Below are 24,078 nucleotides of genomic sequence, written 5' to 3'. Positions count from 1 at the left end.
CTCTGGAGCCCTCCCCTCTTCCCTCTCTTTTTGACACTTTATCATTTCCCATCAAATGGTGCAATAGGACATTTATTTTTACGAAATGGGTGGGTGATATTGTTTTTGGGGGAAGGCTCTGTGCCATAGATATTAAATCCAGAGCAGGACGTCAGTTAGAGGAATCAGCTGTTGTGATGCTATCTAACTATAAACAAAACAAAAATGAATCTTGCAATTATTGTTGAAGAGATAGAAAGTATAACTTACTAAAAGTCAAGGAGAATTTCTCAAATAGCACTTTTTGGCTCTTTGCTTCATTGGTGAAGAGTAGGTAGTTATTGTTATTATTATGGGTATCTCTTATTTCGCTGTATACAGTTGGATGTGTGGAATATATATATATATATATATATATATATATATATATATATATATATATATATATATATATATATATATATCTGTGATTGGGTGTGCATGTATGTTTTAGCACATGCAAGTAGTCCGACCAACCTCTTTTTCTTTCACCACACAGCAACATTATCAATATTCTATTTTTCTCACTTGTATTTTATATTCTATTCTAGAAACAGTATTTTTATAGTCACATGACTAAATCACCCATCTTGACTGTTATCAAACCTAAATGATTCAGGATATGTAAGTGTGTGTGTGTATATATATCTATATATGTACATACATACATAGATATATACAACCCCTGGCAATAATTATGGAATCACCGGCCTCGGAGGATGTTCATTCAGTTGTTTAATTTTGTAGGAAAAAACAGATCACAGACATGACACAAAACTAAAGTCATTTCAAATGGCAACTTTCTGGCTTTAAGAAACACTATAAGAAATCAAGAAAAAAAATTGTGGCAGTCAGTAACGGTTACTTTTTTAGACCAAGCAGAGGGAAAAAAATATGGACTCACTCAATTCTGAGGAATAAATTATGGAATCACCCTGTAAATTTTCATCCCCAAAACTAACACCTGCATCAAATCAGATCTGCTTGTTAGTCTGCATCTAAAAAGGAGTGATCACACCTTGGAGAGCTGTTGCACCAAGTGGACTGACATGAATCATGACTCCAACACGAGAGATGTCAATTGAAACAAAGGAGAGGATTATCAAACTCTTAAAAGAGGGTAAATCATCATGCGATGTTGCAAAAGATGTTGGTTGTTCACAGTCAGCTGTGTCTAAACTCTGGACCAAATACAAACAACATGGGAAGGTTGTTAAAGGCAAACATACTGGTAGACCAAGGAAGACATCAAAGCGTCAAGACAGAAAACTTAAAGCAATATGTCTCAAAAATCGAAAATGCACAACAAAACAAATGAGGAACGAATGGGAGGAAACTGGAGTCAACATCTGTGACCAAACTGTAAGAAACCGCCTAAAGGAAATGGGATTTACATACAGAAAAGCTAAACGAAAGCCATCATTAACACCTAAACAGAAAAAAACAAGGTTACAATGGGCTAAGGAAAAGCAATCGTGGACTGTGGATGACTGGATAAAAGTCATATTCAGTGATGAATCTCGAATCTGCATTGAGCAAGGTGATGATGCTGGAACTTTTGTTTGGTGCCGTTCCAATGACATTTATAAAGATGACTGCCTGAAGAGAACATGTAAATTTCTACAGTCATTGATGATATGGGACTGCATGTCAGGTAAAGGCACTGGGGAGATGGCTGTCATTACATCATCAATAAATGCACGAGTTTACGTTGATATTTTGGACACTTTTCTTATCCCATCAATTGAAAGGATGTTTGGGGATGATGAAATCATTTTTCAAGATGATAATGCATCTTGCCATAGAGCAAAAACTGTGAAAACATTCCTTGCAAAAAAACACATAGGGTCAATGTCATGGCCTGCAAATAGTCTGGATCTTAATCCAATTGAAAATCTTTGGTGGAAGTTGAAGAAAATGGTCCATGACAAGGCTCCAACCTGCAAAGCTGATCTGGCAACAGCAATCAGAGAAAGTTGGAGCCAGATTGATGAAGACTACTGTTTGTCACTCATTAAGCCCATGCCTTAGAGACTGCAAGCTGTTATAAAAGCCAGAGGTGGTGCAACAAAATACTAGTGATGTGTTGGAGCGTTCCTCTGTTTTTCATGATTCCATAATTTTTTCCTCAGAATTGAGTGATTCCATATTTTTTTCCCTCTGCTTGGTCTAAAAAAGTAACCGTTACTGACTGCCACAATTTTATTTCCTGATTTCTTACAGTGTTTCTTAAAGCCAGAATGTTGCCATTTGAAATGACTTTAGTTTTGTGTCATGTCTGTGATCTGCTTTTTTTCTACAAAATTAAACAACTAAATGAACATCCTCCGAGGCCGATGATTCCATAATTATTGCCAGGGGTTGTATATACACACCCATATATAGATATACATATATATAGATACACACACTCAGATAAAAGACTATCAGTTCATCAGACTTTGGGGTTTGGTTTTGGCTACAATGTATCTATCTGCATGCATGTGCAATCACATACACTTGCACACGGATTAATGTGCATATGCACACACACAAACACGTATGCGTGTACACTGTATGATTGTGCTTAAGAATAAACTGTCCTTACTTTGGAGAAGGAATTTTAGGATGAGCGAGGTGAGTGTTGTCTCGTAAGCAGGCATGTTGACCATGTGCAATATTTCTAAACAGCAACAATGACAAAAAAAAAAAAAAACAAATATTGAAAAACATTAAAGACCTAACACAATGTTTCCTTTCCTTGGATTTATTTCAGATTGCAGATTTTGCTTGATGCGTTTGACTTGTGTTAATTTGATGAAAGTTCATTGTGTAATTCACTCTAAAAAGACAGAACAAGTGAAGGTCCCCGTGACTGATGCAGCTTCCTAAGTGCAGTTCTGTTTCTCCAAAACAGAATAAGAAAAATAAGAAGCAGATATCATCACTGTTTACCAAAATGTAATTTAGGGGAACGGTCACAATGATGCATTTTCCCAATCTACACAAATCCCAAACATGTCAGGTTTAGCTGTTTCATGTTGCACTGGGTGAGTGGTGGCTTAAAGGACAATAAGCTTTACATTTCAGCAAGCACACTCTTCCAAATACACGCGGAGGCTTTTCCCAACCCGAGGCCAAATAAATATGTTGCCTTCTAAAAACCAAGCTCCTCGTCATATCCCAGATTTATCTTCAATAAACTGTTAAAAATCCCAATTGAACCCCAATTAAAGAGTAATTTTTTTAACATTGCCACTCAAAAGTGCATCTTATTGTTGTTGCTAAATATCAGTAAAGTATTTTATTGACCAAAACTAAAACACTGGAGTAATGGGTTAATAAACTATTTTGATCATTATCAAAAAAAAGTGGCAATTTGCAATGTTTCGTAAACATTTAACACCTAGCAAAATGGATTGGTTTAAAGAGTTTCAAACATGCACTAACTTGTATCAGTCTCTGTCTTTTCCGCTGGCTTAAAAGGCTCTAAACTATTAGTAAAATGACTTAAAACACTTATATGTCTGTATAAATGTGAAACAAGCTGATCAGAGACAGCTTCACCCCATTCACGCAACTAGCGAAATATAACACTAACAATTTGTGAAAATAATATTTGTTTTCTATTAACAATTACATATATAAACATTATATACATATATAGTGTGTTGCCCATGGATCCATGAGGTCTAGATTGGGTAGTGTTTATCTAGTATATAAAGCTGTGTGTGTGTGTGTGTGTGTGTGTGTGTGTGTGTGTGTGTGTGTGTGTGTGTGTGTGTGTGTGTGTGTGTGTGTGTGTGTGTGTGTGTGTGTGTGTGTGTGTGTGTGTGTGTGTGTGTGTGTGTTCGCTATGCACAGCCACAGGAATTAAGCAATTGACACCAAACTTGCTATGGTGACTTGGGGCACCAAGGGGGGAATCACTGGGGCCCTTAGGTTGAAAACAAACACACACACAGTCAGCCTTATATATTAGATCACGTCCTGCTCACTGGAGCCCTTATTTTCACAGTTCACATGGTACTCAGACCACGAAGCAAGCATGACACTTTACTTACTACACAAGTAAAGTGCACTTTAATTACAATCTGTACGGGCCAGTGCGAGTGCGAGTTAAGGCGTTCATTTTTCACTTAAAATGTACCTGCTGTGTGCGGCATGCCAGAGCATTGCAGTGATATGACATGCTATCACCTTTTTATCATCATTCACTTAAGGCTCATGAATATCACAAATTGCTCTATGAAAATTAATGACAACATACACACAATGCAATGCAACTTACTGCACCTTTACTACAATGACATGGCTAAAATTCTTGTCTATTACGTGTGTGTACAATGGGTAACTCAGCTAGTAAAATAGGTAGCTGACATTTTTCAGCCAGCTTCAGTGACTACTGGCCTGTTGCACTCACACCGGTGGTGATGAAGTGTTTTGAAAAACTGGTTAGAAGTCACATCATGTCACTCAAGACCCTTACCAATTCACTTACAAGGTCATCAGGTCAACACAGGATGCTGTGACTGCTGCCCTTCACACCACGCTGGCCCACCTGGAGCAATGGCGTAACTACGCCCATCTTCTCTTCGTAGATTATAGTTCAGCATTCAACACCATCCTTCCCCATGGACTTGTGAGGAACCCGCTGAACCTTGGTCTACCTCATTCCACACGTCTTTGGATTAAGGACTTTCTGTCAGATCGCTCACAGAGAGTCAGGATTGCCCCCCACATATCCACAGCTCTCACACTCAGAACCGGTTCCCCTCAAGGCTGCATGCTGAGCCCGCTGCTCTTTACCCTCTACACCTCTGACTGCACCCCTACCCACACCAGCAGCACCTTCATTAGTTATGCGGATGACACCACAGTGGTAGGCTGTATCACTGGAGGAGATGAGTGCGCCTACTGGTAGGAGGTGGAATAGCTGACAGTGTGGTGTAGAGAACATAACCTACTCCTGAACACATCCAAAACCAAGGAGCTAATGATAGACTTCAGGAGAAACAAAATGGACATTCAGCCCATTATCATTGGGGAGACCCGTGTGGAAAGGGTCAGGGACTTCCATTTCCTGGGAGTCCACACAGAGGAGAAACTTACTTGGGACAGAACACCACAGACTTGGTAAAGAAGGCACAACAAAGACTCCACTTTCTGAGAATCCTCAGAAAAAAATAACATAAACCAGATTGCTGGTGTCTTTTTACCGCTCTACCATGGATACATAATGCATTTATAATACATTTAGCACTAATTATTGAAAAAGCTATCTCAGAGATTTCAGCTGTCAGTTTCCACTGTGAGGAACATAGTGAGGAAATGGAAGACCGCAGGCATAGTACTAGTCAAGGCCCGAAGTGGCAAGCCAAGAAAAATCTAAGATAAGCTGAAGCGAAGGATGGTGAGAACAGTCATAGTCAACCCATAGACCTGCTCCAAAGACCTACAACATGATCTTGCTGCAGGTAGTGTCTCTGTGCATCATTCAACTATACAGAGCACTTTGCACAAGGAGATGCTGTAATGCAGAGGAAGCCTTTTCTGTGTACACGCCACAAACAGAGTCGCTTGAAGTATGCTAAAGCACATTTGGACAAGCCAGCTTCATTTTGGAATAAGGTGCTGTAGACTGATGAAACTAAAATTGAATTATTTGGACATAACAAGGGGCAGTATGCATGGCTGAAAAAGAACACAGCATTCCAAGAAAAAACACTTGCTAAAATTTGGAAGTGGTTCCATTATGCTGTGTGGCTGTGTGGCCAGTGCAGGTACTGGGAATCTTGTTAAAGTTGAGGGTCACATGGATTCCAGTCAATATCAGCAGATTCTTGAGAACAGTGTATGAATCAGTGACAAAGATGAAGTTGCGCCAGGGCTGGATCTTTGAACAAGACAACAACCCTAAACACTGCTCAAAATCTACTAAGGTATTCATGCAGAGGAACAAGTACAATGTTTTGGAATGGCCATTTCAGTCCCCAGACCTGAATATTATTGAAAATCTGTGGTGTGATTTTAAGCGGGCTGTCCGTGCTCAGAAACCAACAAACCTGAGATGTTTTATAAAGACAAATAGTCCAAAATAACTTCAACCAGAATCCAGACTCTTACTGGAAGCTACAGGAAGCATTTAAAGTCTGTTATTTCTGCAAAAGGAGGATCTACTAAATACTAATATATTTTTTTTCTGTTGGGGTGCCCAAATTTATGCACCTGCCTAATTTTGTTTAAAGAATTATTGCACACTTTCTGTAAATTCTAGAAACTTCATTTCACTTCTCAAATATCACTGTGTTTGTCTGCTATATTATATATTTAACTGAAATTGCTGATCCAAACAACCAATGATTTATAAAGGAAAATCATGGAAATCATCAGGGGTGCCAAAACGTTTACATACAACTGTAATTTGTTTAGAGTTGTGATGATTTTGAACATACCTCTGGAGACTAGGTTGTACTTATGAATGAATGAATGAATGAATTTATTCAGCACACACACACAAAACAACAACAAACAAAACTTACAACAAAAGAAGATGGACTGACACTGAAAAAGAAATGGATTGACAAAAAGAAAATGGACTGACAATGAAAAAGAAAATGGACTGACAAAGAAAATTGACAATGCATCTGTGTGCCTGAAAGGGTATAGGCAGAAGCAAAAGTTATTAACGCTTACCCCTTTAACCAAAAGTAACGGCATCGAGTCATCAGAAAGGAGTGCAAAGAAAGAAAAAATTATTCCCACTCCCATTTTCAACCACTTCAATCTCTTCAACTAATGGACACAATCCAAGTGTTACCGAACAAATTTGGCTACACAAAATTGGCTACACACAAAATTCATCCTTCTTCAGCAGATACATATCTTGAAAGCATCATTTCTTTATATTGATTTTTAAACTGATTTGAGTTCATCCGTTAGGTTATTCCATAATCTAGGGCCACACATGGAAACACAGAAACCTTTCCTGGTCGTCCGAGCACCAGCAATTTTAAAATGATACAAGTTCCGCAAATTATATTTTCCCTCTCTCTCAGTAGTTGTTATCATATAGGGTACCTGTACCATATATTGTGTGTTTATAGGATTGTAATTTTGCATGTTGTATTGATTTTAAAGTCCAACTAGGAACAGGAGTTGAAAATTAGCTGTAGCTATAACTCTGTGTGCAGCGTGTGCGTGCATGCTTGCATGTGCATTGTAGAGTCCAAGCAATAAAGGGAGACGGTTTCTACAGCAAAACATGCACAGTGTGTCCTTTATTTCATAAAAAAGTAAAAAGCACTTTCAACTTTGCAGGCACATAGTTACCGTATTTTCCGGACTATAAGTCGCACCGGAGTATAAGTCGCACCAGCCACTTTATCCATTATAAAGAAAAATAAACCATAAATAAGTCGCACCGGAGTATAAGTCGCACCAGCCACTTTATCCATTATAAAGAAAAATAAACCATAAATAAGTTGCACTGGACTATAAGTCCCATGGACATACAGGTATGTTAACATGAAAAGTTCAGATGATAATATTGTGACAGCTACCGTTTTCGGATGCATATTTAACCAGTCTTAACTTGTAATCTGCAGAGTATGATTTTCTTTTTGGTGGCATTTTTTCGGGCCTTCTCTGTTGTCTTGTTAAGTTATCAGTAACGTTGAAATTTTTATTTTTCTATGGTAGTCAGAAGTCGCAGGAACAGACACACAAGCCTCGAGTGCCCTCTCGTGAGCTGCATTTTACCTACGGATATGTTTGTATTTTGCGGACCACATTGCGAGCCAAACCATGCAGCGCCTACCTGCGCAGCTCATGACCGCCCAGCGGTGTCGATACAGCTCCTTCCAAGTGCAGACGCTAATCCTCCGCCGTCGCTCAGTGCTCCCATGCAGCTCTCGGTGTCAACTCTGCTCACACTGATATCCAAGGGTTGAAGCTGTTTTGTTAGCCGTCCCGGAATAAACACCATGTTCGTCTGCTTCAAACGCTTTTCACAATCATCAACGCCAGCTCCTTCCAAGTGCACACACTAATCCTCCACCGTCGCTCACCCAGTGCTCCCACGCAGCTCTCAGCGTCAACTTAAACACTCTGCTCACACTGATATCCAAGGGTTGAAGCTGTTTTGTTCGCCATGCTGGAATAACAGCAAGCACCGTGTTCGTCAGCTTCTCACACTGTGGGTGAGGTGAGGAATACGTGTCCAACGTTCTGTTCTCTGATTGGTTATCGCGACCAGCATAACCTATAGGACGGCCACCATACTACAGTGCCCATGATGCATTGCATTTCCTTTTCTGGTGGCCATTTTAAAACATAGATTGACTCTGTCACGTAAAATTGTTTTGTTACAGTAAATTAATTGAGATCCTACCGGTATATTTTTCATTTATAAGTCGCACCAGAGTATAGGTCGCACCCCAGGCCAAAACATGTAAAAAAGTGCGACTTATAGTCCGGAAAATACGGTATATATCATTCTGCCCGGCTTGTACCCCTGCAAGGGGCTAAGCAGTGGAACACAAAAGTCTGGGCTGACTGAATACACAACAGAATCTGTAGACATCTGTTTGCACTGAACACAATGCAGTGAGCAGATAATGTTTGCATACACGTCCGTGAAACCTTTTTGTGACAATCAATAGGACATCGCACGGCAGGGGACCTGCCAGGAAAATAGATGTGCATCTTGTTGATGGAAGCTGTAAACTGTTGCCCCTCCAGTAGCATGCGGAAGTGTCGGACGGTGAGGTGCACTGCGAGCAGCTACCGGTCAAACGCGCTGTATTTGCACTCATTGGGGCGTAACTGTCAACTAAGGAAAGTGAGCAGCTGCCATGCCCCATTTACCCACTGCCCGTGTACTGTGCCCACCACATACTCTGATGCGTCTATGGTGATGGATATGGGGGCATCTGGTGATGGGTGGACCAGCATCGTCACGGAAGCCACGGCTGTCTAGGCATTGGAGAATGCCGTGTGTCTCTCTGGTGACCAGTCCACCATGTGTTTGGGAGCTTTCCCCTTTAACGCCTTGTATAAGTGGCTCATTACTGCAGCAGCTCTGGGGATGAAATGGTGGTGAAAGTTCACCATTCCCAAGACCTCCTGCAGGGCTCGCATCGTGGGTGGTCATGGGAGGTTTAGCACAGCTTCCAGCTTAGATGGGATGGGCACAGATCTGTCTTTTGTGACTCTGTGCCCAAGAAAGTTGATGGTGGTCAGCCCAAACTGGCACTTTGTGGGGTTGATGATTAGACCGTGCAGGCTGATTCGCTCAAAAAAGTATCCACAGGTGGGACAAGTGCTCCATTTGGGAGGAGCTGGCCACCAGGATGTTGTCCAGGTAGACAAACAGGAAAGGCAGGTTGCGTAGCACAGACTCCATGAGGCGCTGAAGGACTGGGTGGCATTTTTGAATCCAAAAGGCATTTGCAGTAACTCAGACAGTTTGAATAGGGTGATCACTGCTGTTTTAGGAACGTTTCGTGGGTGGACTGGCACTTGGTGGTATCCACAGACAAAGTGCACCTTGGAGAAGGTGACTGTGTCAGGTGTTATGAAAAATCCTGGTTGTGGAGCACGGGGTAGCGGTCCGGCATCGTGGCATTGTTGAGTCAGTGGTAATCACCGCATGGGCGCCATCCGCCACCTGGCTTGGGCACCATGTTGGAGGGATGACACCCACAGGATGTCAGAGCGGTGGATGATGCCAAGGCGTTCCATGCTGTCAAACTCCACTTTGGCGATGCTGAGCTTGGCTGAGTCGAGCCAGCTCACTCAGGCATACACTGGCGGGACCATGGTGGCGATGTGGTGCTCCACTCCCTGCTTGGTGGCAGAGGCAGAGAAGGTCGGCTCCATGAGTGTAGGAAATTCACAGAGCAGGCAGTGGAACACATCCGCCTGTGACAACACACTGGACAGCCTGATGGAGTCCACACCGCTGAGGGTGCAGCTGTAAGAGGAGAAGGTGGTGGTGTCGATCAGACAGTGGTTTTTGACATCCACCAGCAGTCCATATGCTCAGAGAAAGTCCACGCCCAGGAGGGGGATGGCGACCTTAGCTGTGATGAAGTCCCAGCTGAAGCTCTGTCCCACAAAACACAAGTCAACGTGCCAGGTGCCATATGTTTGGGGCTGTCGTTGGCAGCTGTGAGGAGCGAGCCCACGCCATCTGCCAAGATGTCCAGTTTTGAAGCAGAGAGGAAGCTCCATTGTGCGCCGGTGTCACACAGGAGCTGTCAGCCGGAGATGGTGTCCTGGATAAACAGCAGCCTGTCAGTGCAGCCGATGCTCAAGGGTACTACAGAACGCCAGCCCTGCAGTTTCCCTTGTGCTTGAAGGTGTCTGGCGGCAGCATCTGGCTTTGACTTCGAATGTAGCGTAGTAGAAGCAGAAGCTGGTTTGCAAATGCTGTCGGGGTAGGAGAGGTGCTGTTGCCATCAGAGCTGCTTCCTCTCTGGACAGTGCTGGTGTGTGGAATGGGGCCAACGCAGCCATGTGGGCTGGAGTAAGTGCCGCCACCGTCATGCCATGGTGCTGGCCAGTCAAAAACAATTTGTCCACCTCCTCTGCCAGCACATGGCAGTCCATGATGGTGGTGTTGGCTAGAGCTGCCCGCATCTGGGGAGGGAGTTGTTGCAGGAATAGGTGCGTGACAGGAAATCCTGCCTGTGTTCTCCTAGGAGTTGTAGCATTCTGTTCATAAGCTCGAAGGAGCTGGTGAGGGCCGAGACGACGTAATACTACTTTGTGTTGTCTGTGATCTCCGTCAGTGTGAACTGCGCCTCAGTTTGGGCAAACCAGGCTGCCGCAGACGACTCCCAGAATTCAGGGAGTTTCAATGACACCAATGGGTTCAATGAGTCTCATGATGATGCCAGCTCGTCTTTCAAAAATATTGAAAAATCGAAGTCGGGGTCACCAGTGTAGAAACAATAGCAATGAAAGGAGATGGTCTCTACAGCAAAACATGCACGGCGTGCCCTTTATTTCACAGAAAAGTAAAAAGCACTTTCAAGCTTTCAGGCACACACTTATGTGTCATTCTGCCCGGCTTGTACCCACCCCACAGGGGCTTAGCAGTGGAACACAAAAGACCGGGCTGACCGAATACACAACAGAAGTTGTAGACATCTCTCTGTGCTGAACACAATGCAGTGAGTGGTTAATTTTGCATACGCATCCATGAAACCTTTTTGTGACAATCGACAGGACATCGCACGACAGGGGACCTGCCGGGAAAACAGATGCGTGTCTTCGCTCATTAACATGCAAGGCGAAGAGCACAGTGGGCACTGAGGTGTGAACAGGTTTACATACACAAGTAGTGAACATTCACATGTGAACAGGTTTAACATACAGATGTTTGGCTCATCACCCTGTGTGAGGCAGGAAACCCAATGCAGTTGTTAGTTGCTGGCATTTACTTGTTAACAACCTCTGACTTGGTGAATTGTGTCCGAACAACTCCTTGACTGTGCATGTGCGCATGTGTGCGCTGCAGCATGCTATATACACACACAAATACAGACAGACATCATGTAATTATCTTCATTCATTAAAGGCCTGTTGCTGAAAGCTGCCGAGATGAAGGAAGACACTGGCATTGTTTAACATATTAAAGATAAGCACTGTGTGACCATGGAAGTTCGATATCACAAGTTGTTACCATCAGCACACCAGGTTCTTGACAAAGTCCACTGCAACAATTACTGGGACCACAGAAGAAGAAACGTGAGACCTGAAATTATGTGGTAAATATAATAATTTGCTCAGACTGCACATATCTTTATATATTGTCTATAGACACAATATTTGTTGCACAACTTTTTGCATTCAATTTATTTTCATTTATATAGCACCAAAGCACAACAAAGTTGCCTCAAGGCGCTTCACACAAGTAAGGTCTAACCTTACCAACCTTGAGAGCAGCACACAGGCGACACTGGTAAGGAAAAACTCCCTCTGTTTTGAGCAAGAAACCTTAAGCAGACCAGACTCAAAGGCCTGGTGACCCTCTGCTTGGGCAATGCTACGGACACAATTGACAAAACGAATACACAGGAAATTTTGGGCATCCGTGCCGGTGCACAGGACAGGAAGCTTGCAGAAGAAGACACACCACACCTCAAACAGAGAAAAAAAAACAGAATCAGGCATCAGAAAAACAACAAACAGTATAATTTGTCAGCATTAAGCAACAAGAAAAACAGAAGAAATACTAAGGTGATCGCCGGCCACTAGCCCTAAGCTTCACTAAAAGACCCAAACTTTAGATAAAGTTGAGGCCGCAGCACGCTCCATTTCCTAATAAAATTAATTTAAAAGGGTAAAAAGCATAGTAACATACTATGCCAGTATGCTAGCCATACGAAAGGGAAAATAAGTGTGTCTTATGTCTGGACTTGAAAGTCTCTACAGAGTCTGACTGTTTTATTGATGCAAGGAGATCATTCCACACAACAGGGACATGATAAAGGAAAGCTCTGTGTCCCACAGACTTTTTATTTACCCTAGGGACACAAAGTCCTGCACCATGAGAACGCAGAGCCCGGGCTGGTACGTAGGGTTTAATTAGGTCAGCTAAGTAGGGAGGTGCCAGTCTGTGAATAATTTTATAGGTTAGTAACAGAACCTTAAAATCTTATCTCACAGAGATGGGAAGCTAGTGAAGAAATGCCAAAATGGGTGTAATGTGGTCAAACTTTCTGCTTCCTGTCAAAAGTCTGGCAGCAGCATTTTGAACCAATTGGAGACCCCTAATGTTGGACTGCGGTAAACCAGAAAATAGAACATTGCAGTAGTCCAATCTCGAAGAAACAAACACATGAATCTCAGCATGGTCTCAGCATCAGCCATAGACAGGATGGGACAAATTTTCGCTATATTTCAGCGGTGGAAGGAAGCAGTCCTTGTATTATCTCTAATGTGGAGGTCAAAGGACAACGTAGGATCAAAAATTACCCCAAGGTTCCTCACTTTGTCAGTGTGATGTATGACACACGAGCCTCGGCTAAGCGTTAACTGGTCAAATTGATGCCGATGTCTCACTGGACCAAGAACCATCATTTCAGTCTTATCAGAGTTTAAAAGTAAGAAATTGCTAAACATCCAGTTTTTCACTGATGCAAGGCAATCTTCTCAGGAGTTTATGTGGATGAGATTACAAGCAGTTACTGGCATGTACAACTTAGTATCATTAGCATAGCAATGTAGCAGGAGGAGTATTCTCCGTCTTTCCCCTGATAGCCATTTGGTTCATTCGATCCTCGCTAGGGGCGCACTTTAAAAGGAGTAGTACCTTAGTGGGTGGGCCCCTTCCTGGTTCGGTATGGCATTGAGCAGGCGTTCTTAGCCGCTCCACTTTCACCACCTGGTTGTTTGCCTCATTCCCGGTGCAGGTATGTAGCAGTGCTGTGCTGCGTATCAACCTTATTGTTTTGGTGCTTGTTGTTAATGATTTAATTCTGCAGCACGTCATCGTGCAGCGAGCGGCCAGCCTCCTCCCGTGTGCTATCTTAGTACACGCCTCGTTTTCTGCAGTTCAGGTACGTTGCTGTAGTTGCACTGCCTGCAAGACAGCTAAAAGAGGCTATAGCTCATTATTATATATGTAAATTTGCAGTGGACAGGAAATCTGTGCTATCGTGTTGTGGGGAAATGTCTTACAGACATAAAGACATGGATGACCTCTAATTTCCTGCTTTTAAACTCAGATAAAACTGAAGTTATTGTACTTGGCCCCACAAATCTTAGAAACATGGTGTCTAACCAGATCCTTACTCTGGATGGCATTACCCTGACCTCTAGTAATACTGTGAGAAATCTTGGAGTCATTTTTGATCAGGATATGTCATTCAAAGCGCATATTAAACAAATATGTAGGACTGCTTTTTTGCATTTACGCAATATCTCTAAAATCAGAAAGGTCTTGTCTCAGAGTGATGCTGAAAAACTAATTCATGCATTTATTTCCTCTAGGCTGGACTATTGTAATTCATTATTATCAGGTTGTCCTAAAAGTTCCCTAAAAAGCCTTCAGTTAATTCAAAATGCTGCAGCTAGAGTACTGACGGGGACTAGAAGGAGAGAGCATATCTCACCCATATTGGCCTCTCTTCATTGGCTTCCTGTTAATTCTAGAATAGAATTTAAAATTCTTCTTCTTACTTATAAGGTTTTGAATAATCAGGTCCCATCTTATCTTAGGGACCTCGTAGTACCATATCACCCCAATAGAGCGCTTCGCTCTCAGACTGCAGGCTTACTTGTAGTTCCTAGGGTTTGTAAGAGTAGAATGGGAGGCAGAGCCTTCAGCTTTCAGGCTCCTCTCCTGTGGAACCAGCTCCCAATTCAGATCAGGGAGACAGACACCCTCTCTACTTTTAAGATTAGGCTTAAAACTTTCCTTTTTGCTAAAGCTTATAGTTAGGGCTGGATCAGGTGACCCTGAACTATCCCTTAGTTATGCTGCTATAGACTTAGACTGCTGGGGGGTTCCCATGATGCACTGTTTCTTTTTCTTTTTGCTCTGTATGCACCACTCTGCATTTAATCATTAGTGATCGATCTCTGCTCCCCTCCACAGCATGTCTTTTTCCTGGTTCTCTCCCTCAGCCCCAACCAGTCCCAGCAGAAGACTGCCCCTCCCTGAGCCTGGTTCTGCTGGAGGTTTCTTCCTGTTAAAAGGGAGTTTTTCCTTCCCACTGTAGCCAAGTGCTTGCTCACAGGGGTCGTTTTGACCGTTGGGGTTTTACATAATTATTGTATGGCCTTGCCTTACAATATAAAGCGCCTTGGGGCAACTGTTTGTTGTGATTTGGCGCTATATATAAAAAAAAAAAAAAAATGTAATCTGCAGGTCGTTTCGGCGGCGTCAGCAGCTGTGGCGCTCCTCCCCCCTCTCCTTTCCTGTGACCAAGTGGTTTTTTATTGGTATGTAGTGTACTGTGTTAGCAGTGCACATATTATGTTTTTTTTTTTGTAATTTAATAATTTGTAATGTCATGGCAGATGTCTGGGGTAGACGGTGGCTCGGGATTGGCTGCATAGGACCACTGCTGCTTTGCCGTATTTGGTTTTAGTGTGTGTTCTCTGACCATGCTAACGTTAGCATACCTCATATATAACCAGGTCTCTTTGTGCAGTAGCCCTGGCGGGTGTTCGGACCAGAGTTTATTAATTTTATTTTATCTTTTCTCTTTTAACTGTATGTGTGTTTTCTTTTAATATTAGCTGATATGTTTTTCTTGTGCCTAGTTGTTTGTGGTTCATTTTAAATACTTTTTTTTGTGAGCCATGTTTCATTTGAGGGATTGTCTTGATTTGCTTATCTTTTTCTTTAGGGACCATCACTGCTGGTGCCTCTTTCTCACCGGTAAGCCCTCGTCGTTGGTCAATCCCTCAATGTTTTGTGAGCATGTGTTAATTATGTTTAACCACAATACAATTCGTCCATTTTTAAATATTTGGAAATAAAACTGTAAATTATTGTAATTGGGGTCACGTCTCTGCTTGTCTTTCTTACCCTAGTTTGAGAATCTCTCTTTTTTGTTGGTGACCTGTAGGGGTCGCCACAATCTGGCGTCAAGAACAGGATGTGGGTAGTCACAGAACATGCTTAAATGCACCTGTGACTTCGGGACGAAGTCAAAAATGGTGGGGAGATATGTAGCGGGATGAAGGTCCTGGGTCCTGATTGAAAAGACGTTCCCGCTAGCTTGGCTTAGCTTGCCCTTTGGCTGACCTGGTAGAGGAATGGTCTTTAGTGTGAGCCGCATGGGTTCGATCCCACCGCCGTCCCGGCCACGAAGGTCCTGCGGCCACAATCTGGCGTCACAAACAGGATTCTCATAGGGTGGGAGCAGAGACTTGTGTTCCTCAATTTGTGTTTTTTTTTTTTTTTTGTTTGGTATTGTTTTGAGGCAAAGCAGCAGTGGGTTCGCAGTTGGTAAGGTATTTGTTTGTTTTTTTTTCAAGAGGGTTTTTTTTTTCTTCCTCTCTTTTTGGTTAAGTTGTAGCCATGGAGGAACAGTTGCAGGAATTAAGAGAGGTAGTCGCTCAGTTGAAGGCAGACAATGAGGGTTTGCGACAGGAGCAGGCCGTAGTTGGGTTGGGCCCTAGCACTTCGGCGTCTGCTGGACCTCCTGAGGCCTCCCTTCCTGAGAGGCTAGTTCTGGTACCTCGGGACTGGAAATGCCCTATGTTTAGGGGAAGATCAGGGATAGGACTGAGCGAATGGATTGAGGAGGTAGAGGCTTGTGTGAGAGCGCGTCATCTATCTACATCTGATAGGGTGCTCTTTTTGTTTGTTCATCTTGAGGGGGAGGTGCGTGAAGAGATTAAATTTCGGTTGAGGAAAGAGCGGGAAGATCCAGATGAAATCATTGCAGTGTTGCAGGAGTTGTATGGTTGTTGTGATTCTTATGTTGCTCTGCAGGAAGCGTTCTTCTCCCGACGACAACAAGAATGGGAAACGTTGCAAGAGTTTTCGTTAGCATTGATGCGTCTAATGGCGTCTGTTAAACGGCGGGCCCCGGGCAACATGCCTAATGCTGACATTCTGCTGCGCGATCAATTTGTAGCGCATGTTAGTGATGGCGCCCTCCGCCAGGAGTTGAAACAATGTGTGCACAGGCAGCCTACTGCTACATTGCTTGAGGTTCAGGCTGAGGCAATTCAGTGGGAACGGGAGGGCCTGCCTGGGGGTTCTCGGGGTCATAGTTCTTCTGTCCCTTCATTGCTTGGCTTTCAGTATGGTGTCAACGGTGGCCCCACAGTTAATCCATCTTATGGGTCTGAGCTAACTGAGATGAGGGAGATGCTCAGACTCCAGCAGGAGCAGCTTAATCAGCTCACTCAGAGCATCTCCCAGTTACACAGCTCTCGTCAGCGTAGTCGCTCCCATCGTGGCCCTATTATCTGTAATAGATGTTAGCAACCCGGTCACTTTGCTAGGGAGTGTGATGGGGTTCGTGTGGCCTCAGGCCCTCAGTTTTCTCCTTCTGCACGGACAACCAGCCGGCAGGCTCATTCTGTTGAACCAGCGGAAAATTAGTTCCAGCCAAATTGCAGAGCCACAGTTCGGAGGGTGTAGCCACAGGCTCAAAGTTTGCTGTCGGCAATTCTGAAGTTGCTAAATTGGTGCCATCTTGTCCCCATTTAGCTGTGAGCATGGGTGGAGTCAGTGTCTCTTGCTTAGTGGATACTGGCTCTGTGGTCTCTACAATTACAGAGAGTTTCTTCCTTCAACATTTTAAGCCATGGGGTGAGGAGAAGTTTCAGTCTTGCCAATGGCTTCAACTCAGAGCAACCAATGGCCTGGCTATCCCCTATATTGGCTATTTGGAGCTTCCAATTGAGCTATGTGGCAAGCTGATTCCGCAATGTCGGGTCCTTGTGGTCCGGGATCCTCCTGGTAGTGTATCAGCACCAGCTCCCGGTGTTTTGGGGATGAACATCATACGCAAGTGCTACCAGGAGCTGTTTGGCCAACATGGTCTTGCATTGTTTGATTTGCCATCTGTGTTTGAGGCCCCCGAAGCAGTTGTGCAGGTGCTACATTCATGCCATCAGGCTAGTGTGTCAACCTGTTGGTCTGCCTCTGGTGAGGTCAAGGTGTGTGGCGAATTCCTGGTGGGGTAATGCGGATTGTTGCAGCAACCTGTTCTGTACATTATTCAGGTACTGCTGCATTGTTTGAGCCTTTGGAATCTGGTCTCCCTGCTGGACTACTTGCCTCACCAGCTCTGGTTTGGGTCGTCGGGGGGACAGCCTACATTCCTATAGTGAATATAGGTTCTACCGAGGCACTGCTTTATCCTCGTACAGTAGTTGGCAGCCTAACTGAGGTAGACGTTGTGAGTCTCCCTGCTGGGGTCACAGAAGTACCATCTAACATGGCCACAGTCTCATATCAGTTGGCTTCCACTTCTGTTCTTGAGCAGATCACCTGCCTTCCCTTGGCTTCCTTGTCTGCTGAAGATCAGTGTATGGTCAGAGCTCTCCTCACAAAGTATGCTTCTGTATTCGCTGCTCATGATGGTGACCTTGGTTGTACCAACTTGATCACCCATGACATCCCTTTGTTGGATGATGCTCCCGTTCGGCAGCACTACAGGCGTATTCCTCCATCTGAATATGAGGTAGTAAAAGCACACATAAACCAATTGCTGGAGGCTCAGGTGATTCGGGAGAGCAGCAGTCCATATGCTTCCCCCATTGTCCTTGTTAAAAGGAAGGATGGCAGCCTCCGTATGTGTATGGACTACAGGCAGTTGAACAGTAAAACCAGGAAGGATCCTTTCCCTCTGCCTCGTATTGAGGAGTCTTTGGATGCTCTGACCAGGGCTCGCTGGTTTTTGACTATGGACCTTGCTAGTGGGTATAATCAGGTTCCGGTTGCAGAGGGAGATCGAGCCAAAATGGCGTTTTGTACACCATTCAGCTTGTTTGAGTGGAATCGTATGCCCTTCAGGCTCTGTAATGCTCCGAGCACCTTCCAGAGATTGATGCAGAAGCTTTTTGGTGATCAGCAATGCCAGTCATTTCTGCTTTACCTGGATGATATTGTGGTCTTCTCTTCTACTGTTGATCAACACCTGCAAAGGCTGGAGGTGGTGCTCGGGCTGTTACAGCGAGAGGGCCTTAAAGCAAAGCTTTCCAAATGCTCCTTTATTCAGAGGGAAGTGTGTTATTTGGGGCATGTGATTTCTGATAGGGGTGTTGCTACAGACCCTAGTAAGGTCGAAGTGGTGGCTAACTGTCCGCCTCCCACCACAATTTCCGAACTGCGGTCATTTCTGGGTTTTGCCAGCTATTACCGCTGGTTTGTGGAAGGCTTTGCCAAGTTGGCGGTGCCCTTACACAGATTGGTGGCTGAGCTGGGAGGGAAAAGGTCTAGAAATAGATCACATACCGTGGTTGAGCACTGGTCTGATGAGTGTCATCAGAGTTTTGAGTCATTGAATACCAAACTCACCACTGCACCTGTGCTGGCTTACGCTGACTTTTCCCTTCCTTTCATCTTGGAGGTTGACGCAAGCTATGGTGGGTTGGGGGCAGTACTGTCACACCAGCAGAATGGCCAGATTAGGCCGATTGCTTATGCCAGCAGAGGCCTACGGCCCACCGAGCGCAATATGGAAAATTATAGCTCCATGAAGCTGGAGTTTTTGGCGCTCAAGTGGGCCATGACTGAAAAATTTTGAGAATACCTGCTTGGTCATAAGTGTGTGGTCTATACCGACAACAATCCCTTGAGCCACCTTTTCTCAGCTAAGCTTGGTGCCACGGAACAGCGCTAGGCAGCTCAACTCGCGTAGTTCGATTTTGACATTTGTTATCAGACTGGTCGAGTTAATAGGAACGCTGATGCGTTGTCCCGTCAATATCCTCCTGGTCCATTAGACCTGGAGGCTATGCTGCCTGCTACAGCGGTTCCTGTAGCCTTACAGCAGGTATTGCAGCCTAGTGCAGCGGAAGCAATTCAGGGTGCTGTCGTGGCTCTGCCTCATTATGCTCCCCGGGATCTCTCCCATCTTCAACAGGCCGACCCGGTTATTCAAGAACTTTCGGCTTTTTGGGTGCAGAAGCGGCGTCCAACTTATGTGAAGCGCAAACAACTCTCCCACCCTGCCTTGGTTCTGCTTCATCAGTGGGACCACTTGGTGGAGAAGGGGGGCATGTTGTATCGGCGGGCCTTCTGCCCTGATGGTACCGAGGGGGTGTCGCAGTTGATGTTGCCTGCGGCATTAAAAGAAGAGGTATTAACTGAAGTACACCAGAGACATGGCCATCAGGGTGTTGAAAGGACCTTGGAGTTACTGCATTTACTCTGTTACTGGCCAGGCATGTCCGCTGACATGGCGCAGTGGTGCCAGTCCTGTGATAGGTGCCAGGTTGCCAAAAACACTCAACCAGCCGCTCTTAGCTTTATGGGCCACCTGCTTGCATCTCGGTCAAATGAGATCTTGCCAAGGATTTTACGGTACTGGAACCTACTGCTACGGGTCTTGAGAACATCCTCGTCATGACGGATGTCTTTAGTAAATACACTCTGGCCATTCCTACCCATGACCAAAGTGCATCTACTGTGGCACAAGTGTTGGTTATAGAATGGTTTTGTAAGTTTGGGGTCCCCGCTCGTATTCACTCTGATCAGGGTCGTACTTTTGAGAGCTTACTGATCCAGCAGCTTTGCAGTCTTTACGGCATTGAAAAGTCCCGTACAACGCCATATCACCCAGCTGGCAACGGGCAGTGTGAGTGGTTTAATCGAACACTCCACAACCTGCTGCTTACTTCGCCCGCCTCTCGGAAACATGAGTGGCACTCCTGCCTACCGCAACTCCTTTATTCGTATAACACCACCCCCCATCAGTCAACAGGTGAATCTCCATTCTTCTTAATGTTTGGACAAGAGCCTAGGCTCCCAGTTGACTTTTTGTTGGGCCGCGTCCAAAGTCCAGTTCGTGGTGGCATTTCGGAATGGATTCAGGAGCACCAAGCCCGGTTGCGGATGGCATTTGAGGGTGCCAGAGAGAGGTTGAGGTTGGTAACAGAGCATCGACGAAACAACTACAATCGGCGGGTCCAGGATGTTCCTCTGCACGAGGGGCAGTTGGTGTTGTTGCAGAATTGTAGTGCAAAGGGCCGTAATAAAATTCAGGATTTTGGGAGTTAGATTTTGTATCAGGTTCTGAAAGCACCAAACGACGGGGCTCTGTGTATACTATTGCCCCTGCGGAAAATCATTCCAAAATTAAAACGGTCCACAGAACCCTGTTGAAGGCAGCGGCTGGAGTTGGTACCCCTGCGGACCCCGGTCCCCTTTCTCCCGAAGGAGAACTTCTGGAGGAGGAACCCTCAGAAAGTGATTTGTTTGTGGTGACTCGTGAAACTCATCATGGGACTCCTAGTTGCATGGTGGCAGTGATTCCAAGCACCTCACCGTTGCGGGGTGGTGCAGTTCCTCTAGGGCAGGTGTTAGTTTCTCCTGCCTCTGAGGTGACTGATTTGCCGCCTGCTCCTTTGGCAAGTTCACAAACTGCTCCTTTGAATGCCAGTGGGGGAGTAGTTAGGCAAACTGCACGGTCACCAGCAGGCCAGCACTCCAATAGGTACCACCTGCCTAGGCCCGTGGGCCAGGTGGTGGATGGAGTGGTGGGTGGTTCTGGCCTGGTGTCCAATGCGATGATTGCACTTTTCAGACCTTGGGACTAGTTTAGGTGGAATCGATGCATCGTCGGGGCAACGATGAAAAAGGTGGGGGTAGAATGTAGCAGGAGGAGTATTCTCCGTCTTTCCCCTGATAGCCATTTGGTTCATCCAATCCTCGCTAGGGGCGCACTTTAAAAGGAGTAGTACCTTAGTGGGTGGGTCCCTTCCTGGTTCGGTATGGCATTGAGCAGGCATTCTTAGCCGCTCCACTTTCACCACCTGGTTGTTTGCCTCACTCCCGGTGCAGGTATGTAGCAGTGCTGTGCTGCGTATCAACCTTATTGTTTTGGTGCTTGTTGTTAATGATTTAATTCTGCAGCAAGCGGCCAGCCTCCTCCCGTGTGCTATCTGAGTACGCGCCTCGTTTTCTGCAGTTCAGGTACGTTGCTGTAGTCGCACTGCCTGCAAGACAGCTAAAAGAGGCTATAACTCATTATTATATTTGTAAATTTGCAGCGGACAGGAAATTTGTGCTATCGTGTTGTGGGGAAACGTAATCTGCAGGTCGGGGCGTCCGCAGCTGTGGCGCTCCCCCCCCCCCCCCCCCCCCCCCTTCCTGTGACCAAGTGTTTTTTTATTGGTATGTAGCGTAATGTGTTAGCAATGCACATATTATGGGGTTTTTTTGTAATTTAATAATTTGTAATGTCATGGCAGATGTCTAGGGTGGACGGTGGCTCGGGATTGGCTGCATAGGACCGCTGCTGCTTTGCCGTATTTGGTTTTAGTGTGTGTTCTCTGACCGTGCTAACGTTAGCATACCTCCGGGTGGCTAACTCAGACACCCGCATTATATAACCAGGTCTCTTTGTGCAGTAGCCCTGGCGGGTGTTCGGACCAGAGTTTATTAATTTTATTTTATCTTTTCTCTTTTAACTGTATGTGTGTTTTCTTTTAATATTAGCTGATATGTTTTTCTTGTGCCTAGTTGTTTGTGGTTAATTTTATGTTTTTCTTGTGCCTAGTTGTTTGTGGTTAATTTTAAATACTTTTTTGTGAGCCATGTTTCATTTGAGGGATTGTCTTGATTTCTTTTATTATTTGTTTTTTACTTGTTGGGCGGCGGTGTAGGGGCCCAGGGTGTTGGATCCCTTGATTTTGGTGTGTTGTGCTTCACCCACCCTGCCGGATTGGACTCTCACAGTGTGATTGTGGTGTGTGTGTCACGTGTGACTGGGGTGCTTATCTTTTTCTTTAGGGACCATCACTGCTGGTGACTCTTTCTCACCGGTAAGCCCTCGTCGTTGGTCAATCCCTCAATGTTTTGTGAGCATGTGTTAATTATGTTTAACCACAATACAATTTGTCCATTTTTAAATATTTGGAAATAAAACTGTAAATTATTGTAATTGGGGTCACGTCTCTGCTTGTCTTTCTTACCCTAGTTTGAGAATCTCTCTTTTTTTGTTGGTGACCTGTAGGGGTCGCCACAGCAATAAAAGGTAATCCCAAAATGGGGCAATATGTGCCCAAGGGGTGCTATATAAAGGGAGAAAAACAGCGGACTGAAGAGGGGCCCCTGTGGAAGCCCAAATTTCATGTCACTAAGGTTAGTTATTGTACAAAGCACAGTGAGAGCGACTGGTCAGGTATGATGTCAACCATGCAAGGGCATTCCCAAGTAATCCTAAAATGATTCTCCAGCCTATCGAGTAGAATGTGGTGATCCACAGTATCAAACGCAGCACTAAGATCTAACAGCACCAGAACCATAGTGGTGTCTGAATCCATTGCAAGCAAAAGATCATACACCACTTTAGTGAGAGCTGTCTCTGTGGAATGATATTTTCTAAAAGCAGACTGCAGTGGCTCAAAAAGATTATTCTCAGTAAGGTGAGCCATGAGGTGCTGTGAAACCACCTTTTCCAGAATTTTAGAGCAAAATGATAGATTTGATATCAGCCTATAGTTTTTCAATAAACCCCAGTTCCTATGAAGTTGGGACGTTGTGTGAAGTGTAAATAAAAACAGAATACAATGATTTGCAAATCCTCTTCAACCTATCTTCAATTGAGTACACCACAAAGACAAGATATTTAATGTTCAAACTGATAGATGTTTTGTTTTTGTGCAAATATTTGCTTATTTTGCAACACATTCCAAAAAACCTGGGACAGGGGTAACAAAAGACTGGGAAAGTGATGAATGCTCAAAGAAGACCTGCTTGGAACATTCCACAGGTGAACAGGTTAATTGGAAACAGGTAAGTGTCATGATTGGGTATAAAAGGAGCATCTCCAAAAGGCTCAGTCGTTCACAAGCAAAGATGGGGTGAGGATCACCACTTTGTTAACAACTGCATGAAAAAAATAGTCCAACAGTTTAAGAACAATGTTTCTCAGTGTTCAACTGCAAGGAATTGAGAGATTCCATCATCTACAGTCCATAATACGAGGTCTGTGATAAAAGTAACGGACCTTATTATTTTTTTCAAAAACCATATGGATTTGAATCACGTGTGATTACATCAGACATGCTTGAACCCTCGTGGGCATGCGAGAGTTTTTTCACGCCTGTCGGTTACGTCATTCGCCTGTGGGCAGTCTTTGAGTGAGGAGTCGCCCACCCTCTCGTCGTTTTTTCATTGTTTAGGAATGGCTCAGAGACTGCTGCTTTGTTTGATAAAAATGTTTTCAAAAACTGTAAGGCACAACTGAGTGGACACCATTCGATAAATTCAGCTGGTTTTCGGTAAAAATTGTAACGGCTGATGAGAGATTTTGGTCTGGTAGTGTCGCTTTAAGGACGGCCCACGGCCCCTAACGGCGATCTGCACTTCGAGGCGGCAGCGTCTCGCCGTTTCAAGTTGAAAACTTCCACATTTCAGGCTCTGTTGAA

General features: G+C 44.5%; 1 long non-coding RNA gene across 1 annotated transcript; it reads left to right on the top strand.

The window, feature by feature from the left end:
* Nucleotides 1–561: 561 nt before the first annotated feature.
* LOC117501913 lies at nucleotides 562–2,748 on the top strand. Its single transcript, XR_004558125.1, has 2 exons — nucleotides 562–674; nucleotides 2,404–2,748. It is a non-coding gene; the product is annotated as an uncharacterized LOC117501913 (long non-coding RNA).
* The last annotated feature ends 21,330 nt before the right edge of the window (nucleotides 2,749–24,078 follow it).

Source organism: Thalassophryne amazonica, chromosome 20, assembly GCF_902500255.1.
Source record: "Thalassophryne amazonica chromosome 20, fThaAma1.1, whole genome shotgun sequence".
Classification (NCBI taxonomy): Eukaryota; Metazoa; Chordata; class Actinopteri; order Batrachoidiformes; family Batrachoididae; genus Thalassophryne; species Thalassophryne amazonica.
Note: the sequence above shows the minus strand (reverse complement) of the source record. Positions and strands in the feature narration are given on the sequence as shown.